This window comes from Lampetra fluviatilis, chromosome 71 (genome assembly GCF_964198595.1).
Source record: "Lampetra fluviatilis chromosome 71, kcLamFluv1.1, whole genome shotgun sequence".
Lineage (NCBI taxonomy): Eukaryota > Metazoa > Chordata > Hyperoartia > Petromyzontiformes > Petromyzontidae > Lampetra > Lampetra fluviatilis.
In genome coordinates this window covers 2948188-2956264 of record NC_136345.1, presented here as the reverse complement: position 1 = coordinate 2956264, position 8077 = coordinate 2948188, and the positions used below count along the sequence as shown (strand labels likewise).

General features: G+C 56.4%; 1 long non-coding RNA gene across 1 annotated transcript; it reads left to right on the top strand.

Moving 5' to 3' along the window:
• The first annotated feature begins 36 nt into the window (after window positions 1-36).
• LOC144952927 (uncharacterized) lies at window positions 37-7511 on the top strand. The gene is made up of 5 exons (XR_013640718.1): window positions 37-131; window positions 1267-1373; window positions 3096-3189; window positions 6424-6578; window positions 7383-7511. It is a non-coding gene; the product is annotated as an uncharacterized LOC144952927 (long non-coding RNA).
• The last annotated feature ends 566 nt before the right edge of the window (window positions 7512-8077 follow it).

The window sequence follows — 8077 nt, the reverse complement described above, 5'->3', positions numbered from 1 at the left end:
GAGTGAGTGGGAGAGTGGGTGAGTGAGTGGGTGAGTGAGTGAGCGGTGAGTTAGTGGACAAGCTGTACAACGTGATCTCCCTGGAGTTCAGCCACACACGGCTGGAGGGCCTGGTTCAACGCCCTGCTGTGGTGAGTGGGTGGGTGGGTGGGTGGGTGAGTGGGTGGGTGGGTGAGTGGGTGGGTGGGTGAGTGGGTGGGTGGGTTGGTGGGTGGTGAGTGAGTGGGTGGGTGGGTGGGTGAGTGGGTGGGTGGGTGAGTGGGTGGGTGGGTGAGTGGGTGGGTGGTGAGTGGGTGGGTGGGTGGGTGAGTGAGTGAGTGAGTGAGTGGGTGGGTGGGTTGGTGGGTGGGTGAGTGGGTGGGTGGGTGGGTGGGTGGGTGAGTGGGTGTGTGGGTGAGTGGGTGGGTGGGTGAGTGGGTGGGTGGGTGGTGAGTGAGTGGGTGGGTGAGTGGGTGGGTGGGTGGTGAGTGAGTGAGTGGGTGGGTGGTGAGTGAGTGAGTGGGTGGGTGGGCGAGTGGGTGGGTGAGTGGGTGAGTGAGTGGGTGGGTGGGTGAGTGGGTGGGTGAGTGAGTGGGTGGGTGAGTGGGTGGGTGAGTGGGTGGGTGAGTGAGTGGGTGGGTGGGTGGGTGGGTGGGTGAGTGGGTGGGTGAGTGAGTGGGTGGGTGAGTGGGTGGGTGGGTGGGTGGGTGGGTGAGTGGGTGAGTGGGTGGGTGGTGAGTGAGTGGGTGGGTGGGTGAGTGGTGAGTGGGTGGGTGGGTGGGTGGGTGGGTGGGCGAGTGAGTGAGTGGGCGGGTGAGTGAGTGGGTGGGTGGGTGGGTGAGTGGGTGAGTGAGTGGGTTAGTGAGTGGGTGGGTGGGTGGGTGGGTGAGTGGGTGGGTGAGTGAGTGAGTGGGTGGGTGAGTGAGTGGGTGGGTGGGTGGGTGGGTGGGTGGGTGAGTGAGTGGGTGGGTGGGTGAGTGGGTGGGTGGGTGAGTGGGTGAGTGGGTGGATGGGTGAGTGCGTGGGTGGGTGGGTGGGTGAGTGGGTGAGTCGGTGGGTGGGTGAGTGAGCGAGTTGGTGAGTAGTGAGTGAGTAGGGGAGTGGGTGAGTGGGTGAGTGAGTGAGTGAGTGGGTGAGTGAGTGGGTGAGTGGGTGAATGAGTGGGTGAGTGGGTGGGTGGGTGGGTGAGTGGGTGAGTGGGTGAATGAGTAGGTGAGTGAGTGAGTGGTGAGTGAGTGGTGGTTGATGGTTGTGGTGGTTGTGGTGGTGGTGGTGGTGGTGGTGAAGGTGGACAAGCTGGACTGGGTGGACACGATGTGGCCCAGGCATCTGAAGGAGAAGCAGAGGGAGTCGACCAACGCCATCACTCACATGAAGTACCCCAAGGTGCAGAAGTGAGTCCACCACCACCACAACCACCACCACCACCACAACCACCACAACCACCACCACAACCACCACCACCACAACCACCACCACAACCACCACCACCACCACAACCACCACCACCACAACCACCACAACCACCACCACAACCACCACCACCACCACCACCACAACCACCACCACCACAACCACCACCACAACAACCACCACCACAACCACCACAACCACCACCACAACCACCACCACCACAACCACCACAACAACAACAACCACCACCACAACCACCACCACAACCACCACCACCACCACAACCACCACAACCACCACAACAACAACCACCACCACCACAACCACCACCACAACCACCACAACAACAACCACCACCACCACAACCACCACCACAACAACCACCACCACCACAACCACCACAACCACCACCACAACCACCACCACCACAACCACCACAACAACAACTACCACCACCACAACAACAACAACCACCACCACAACCACCACCACCACAACAACAACCACCACAACCACCACAACCACCACCACAACCACCACCACCACAACAACCACCACCACAACCACCACAACAACCACAACAACAACAACCAGCACCACAACCACCACCACAACCACGACAACCACCACAACCACCACAACAACCACCACCACAACCACCACAACAACCACCACAACCACCATGACAACAACCACCACAACCACCACCACAACAACCACAACAACCACCACCACAACCACCACAACCACCACAACCACCACCACAACCACCACCACAACCACCACAACCACCACCACAACCACCAACACAACCACAACAACCACAACAACCACCACAACCACCACCACAACCACCACCACCACCACAACCACCATAACCACCACAACCACCACCACAACCACCACAACAACCACAACAACAACAACAATAACCACAACCACCACAACAACAACCACCACCACCACCACAACCACCACAACCACCACCACAACCACCACCACAACAACCACAACAACCACCACCACCACAACCACCACCACAACCACCACAACCACCACAACCACCACAACAACCACAACAACAACAACAATAACCACCACCACCACAACCACCATAACAACCACCACAACCACCATGACAACAACCACAACAACCACCACAACAACCACCTCCACAACAACCACCACAACCACCACAACCACCATCACAAGCACCACAACCACCATCACAACCACCACAACCACCACAACAACCACCACAATCACCATCACAACCACCACCACAACCACCACCCTCATCACAACCACCACCACAACCACCACCATCATCACAACCTCCAACCTCCACCACAATCACCACAACAACCACCACAACAACAACGACTACTTCCACCACAACAACCACCACAACAACAACCACTACTACCACTACTACTGCTACTACAACCACCACCCCCCACCTTTCTCTCTCCCCACCACCACCTCCCCACCACCACCCCCACCACCCTTCCACCCCCCCCACCACCACCACCACCACCACCCCCCCCCACCACCACCACCCCCCCACCACCACCCCCCCCACCACCACCCACCACCACCACCCCACCACCCCCACCACCCTTCCCCCCCCCCCACCACCACCCTCACCCCCCCCACCACCCCCCTTCCCCACCACCCCCCCCACCACCCCCCCCCCCCACCAGATACTGCTTGATGAGTGTCAAGGGCTGCTTCACCGACTTCCACGTCGACTTTGGGGGCACCACCGTGTGGTACCACGTACTGCGTGGCCAGAAGGTGACACCATCACCACCATCATCACCATCATCAACATCATCACCATCACTACCATCACTACCATCATCATCACTACCATCATCATCACCATCATCAACATCATCAACATCATCACCATCACTACCATCATCATCATCACCATCACCACCATCATCACCACCACCACCATCACCATCATCAACATCACCATCATCAACATCACCATCACCACCACCACCATCACCATCAATAACATCACCATCATCAACATCACCATCACCACCATCACCATCATCAACATCACCATCATCAACATCACCACCACCACCATCACCATCATCAACATCACCATCATCAACATCACCATCACCACCACCACCATCATCAACATCACCATCATCACCATCACCACCACCACCATCATCAACATCACCATCATCAACATCACCATCACCACCATCACCAACATCACCATCATCACCATCATCATCATCACCACCACCACCACCATCATCAACATCACCATCATCAACATCACCATCACCAACATCACCATCATCACCATCATCATCATCATCACCACCACCATCACCATCATCAACATCACCATCACCACCATCACCAACATCACCATCATCACCATCATCATCATCACCACCATCACCAACATCACCATCATCAACATCACCATCATCACCACCATCACCAACATCACCATCATCAACATCACCATCATCACTACCATCACCAACATCACCATCATCAACATCACCATCATCACCACCATCACTATCATCACCATCACTATCACTACCATCACTAGCACCATCACTATCACTACCATCACTACCATCACTACCATCACCACCACCACCATCATCACTACCATCACTATCACTACCATCACCATCACTACCATCACTATCACTACCATCACCATCACTATCACTACCATCACTAGCACCATCACTATCACTACCATCACTAGCACCATCACTATCACTACCATCACTAGCACCATCACTATCACTACCATCACTATCACTACCATCACTACCATCACTACCATCACTATCACTACCATCACCATCACTACCATCACTATCACTACCATCACTAGCACCATCACTATCACTACCATCACTAGCACCATCACTATCACTACCATCACCACCATCACCACCATCACTACCATCACTATCACTACCATCACTAGCACCATCACTACCATCACTACCATCACTATCACTACCATCACTAGCACCATCACTATCACTACCATCACTATCACCATCACTATCACTACCATCACTATCACCATCACTATCACTACCATCACCATCACTATCACTACCATCACTATCACTACCATCACCATCACTACCATCACTATCACTACCATCACTACCATCACCATCACTACCATCACTATCACTACCATCACTACCATCACTATCACTACCATCACTATCACTACCATCACCATCACTACCATCACTATCACTACCATCACCATCACTACCATCACTATCACTACCATCACTAGCACCATCACTACCATCACTACCATCACTATCACTACCATCACTAGCACCACCATCATCACCACCATCACCACCACCACCATCATCATCACCACCATCACCATCATCACCACCATCACCACCACCACCATCACCACCATCACCACCACCAGTCTCTCTCCACTGCTGCTGTACCATCACCACCATCACTACCACCATCACCACCACCATCATCACCACCATCATCATCATCACCACCATCATCATCACCACCATCATCATCACCACCATCACCATCATCATCACCACCACCATCACCACCACCATCATCATCACCACCATCACCATCATCACCACCATCACCACCATCACCACCATCACCACCACCAGTCTCTCTCCACTGCTGCTGTACCATCACCACCACCATCATCACCACCACCATCACCACCACCACCATCATCATCATCACCATCACCACCACCATCACCACCACCATCACCACCACCATCATCATCATCACCACCACCACCACCATCACCACCACCACCACCACCATCATCATCACCACCACCACCACCATCACCACCACCACCATCATCATCATCACCACCATCACCACCACCACCATAATCATCATCACCACCACCATCATCACCACCACCATCACCACCACCACCACCATCATCACCACCATCACCACCACCATCATCATCACCACCACCACCATCATCACCACCACCACCATCACCACCACCATCACCACCACCATCACCACCAGTCTCTCTCCACTGCTGCTGTACCATCACCACCACCATCACCACCACCATCACCACCATCACCACCACCAGTCTCTCTCCACTGCTGCTGTACCATCACCACCACCATCACCACCACCATCACCACCATCACCACCACCAGTCTCTCTCCACTGCTGCTGTACCACCACCATCACCACCACCATCACCACCACCATCATCACCATCACCATCACCACCATCACCACCACCACCATCACCACCAGTCTCTCTCCACTGCTGCTGTACCATCACCACCACCACCACCATCACCACCATCACCACCACCATCATCACCATCACCACCACCATCACCACCATCACCACCACCAGTCTCTCTCCACTGCTGCTGTACCACCATCATCACCACCACCATCACCACCACCATCACCACCACCAGTCTCTCTCCACTGCTGCTGTACCATCACCACCACCACCATCACCACCACCATCACCACCACCAGTCTCTCTCCACTGCTGCTGTACCATCACCATCACCACCACCATCACCATCACCACCACCACCATCACCACCAGTCTCTCTCCACTGCTGCTGTACCATCACCACCACCATCACCACCACCAGTCTCTCTCCACTGCTGCTGTACCATCACCATCACCACCACCATCACCATCACCACCACCACCATCACCACCAGTCTCTCTCCACTGCTGCTGTACCATCACCACCACCATCACCACCACCAGTCTCTCTCCACTGCTGCTGTACCATCACCATCACCATCACCACCATCACCACCAGTCTCTCTCCACTGCTGCTGTACCATCACCACCACCACCATCACCACCAGTCTCTCTCCACTGCTCTAACCCCTTGGTTATCCCACCGACCCATTGGTAACTTACCAACCCCTCACCGTGACGTTACCCCCCCCGTTACCCCCCTCGTTACCCCCCCCCCCGTGCCCCCCCTCCAGGTGTTCTGGCTGGTGCCCCCCCTCGGCGCGCAACCTGGAAGTGTATGAGCAGTGGGTGCTGTCGGGCAAGCAGAGCGAGGAGTTCCTGGGTGACCGCGTGGACGACTGCGAGAGAGTCACCCTCACGCAGGGGCACACCTTCCTCATCCCCTCGGGTGACGAGTCCACCACTAGTCCACCACTAGTCCACCACTAGTTCACCACTACCACCACCACCACTAGTCCAACACTACCACCTCTACTACTAGTCCACCACTACCACTAGTACTACTACCACTAGTCCACCACCACTACAGCCACCACTACTACCACCACTACCATCACTACCACCACCACTCGTTCACCACCACCACCACTAGTCCACCACCACCGCTAGTCCACCACCACCACTACTACTACCACCACTACCACTAGTCCACCACCACCGCTAGTCCACCACCACCACTACTACTACCACTACTAGTCTACCATCACCGCTAGTCCACCACCACTAGTCTGGCTAGTTGCCCGGCCAGTCGACCCTCTAGTCGACCCTCTAGTTGACCCTCTAGTCGACCCCTGGCAGGTTGGATCCACGTGGTTCGGAGGAAACACTAGTCCACCACTATTAGGCCACCTCCACTACTACTACTAGTCCACCACTACCACCACTACTCCACCACCACTAGTCCACCACCACTACTCCTACTAGTCCACCACCACTACCACCACTACTCCTACTAGTCCACCACCACTACTACTACTACTAGTCCACCACTACTCCACCACCACTAGTCCACCACCACTACCACCACCACTACTAGTCCACCACCAGCATCACGAGTCTGGCTAGTTGAACCTCTAGTTGACCGCTAGTTGACCCCTAGTTGACCCTCTAGTTGACCCCTAGTTGACCCTCTAGTTTACCTCCAGTTGACCCCTAGTTGACCCCTCGTTGACCCCTCGTTGACCCCTGGCAGGTTGGATCCACGCGGTGTTCACCCCCGAGGACTCCCTCGTGTTCGGAGGCAACTTCCTGCACTCGTTCAACATCCCCATGCAGCTGCGCATCAGAGACACGGAGGACCGCACACACGTGAGACACACACACAGGGGGGAGAGAGACACAGGGGGGGGAGAGAGACACGGGGTGGAGACACGGGGGGGGGGAGAGAGACACGGGGTGGAGACACGGGGGGGGGGAGAGAGACACGGGGGGGGAGACACAGGGGGGGGAGAGAGACACGGGGTGGAGACACGGGGGGGGGGAGAGAGACACGGTGGGGAGACACGGGGGGGGGTGGGGGGGAGAGAGACAACGGGGTGGAGACACAGGGGGGGAGAGAGACACGGGGTGGAGACACGGGGGGAGAGAGACACGGGGTGGAGACACGGGGGGGGGAGAGAGACACGGGGTGGAGACACAGGGGGGGGGAGAGAGACACGGGGTGGAGACACGGGGGGGGGAGAGAGACACGGGGTGGAGACACAGGGGGGGGGAGAGAGACACGGGGGGGAGACATAGGGGGGGGAGAGAGACACGGGGTGGAGACACGGGGGGGGGGAGAGAGACACGGGGTGGAGACACGGGGGGGGGAGAGAGACACGGGGGGGAGACACGGGGGGGGGGAGAGAGACACGGGGTGGAGACACGGGGGGGGGAGAGAGACACGGG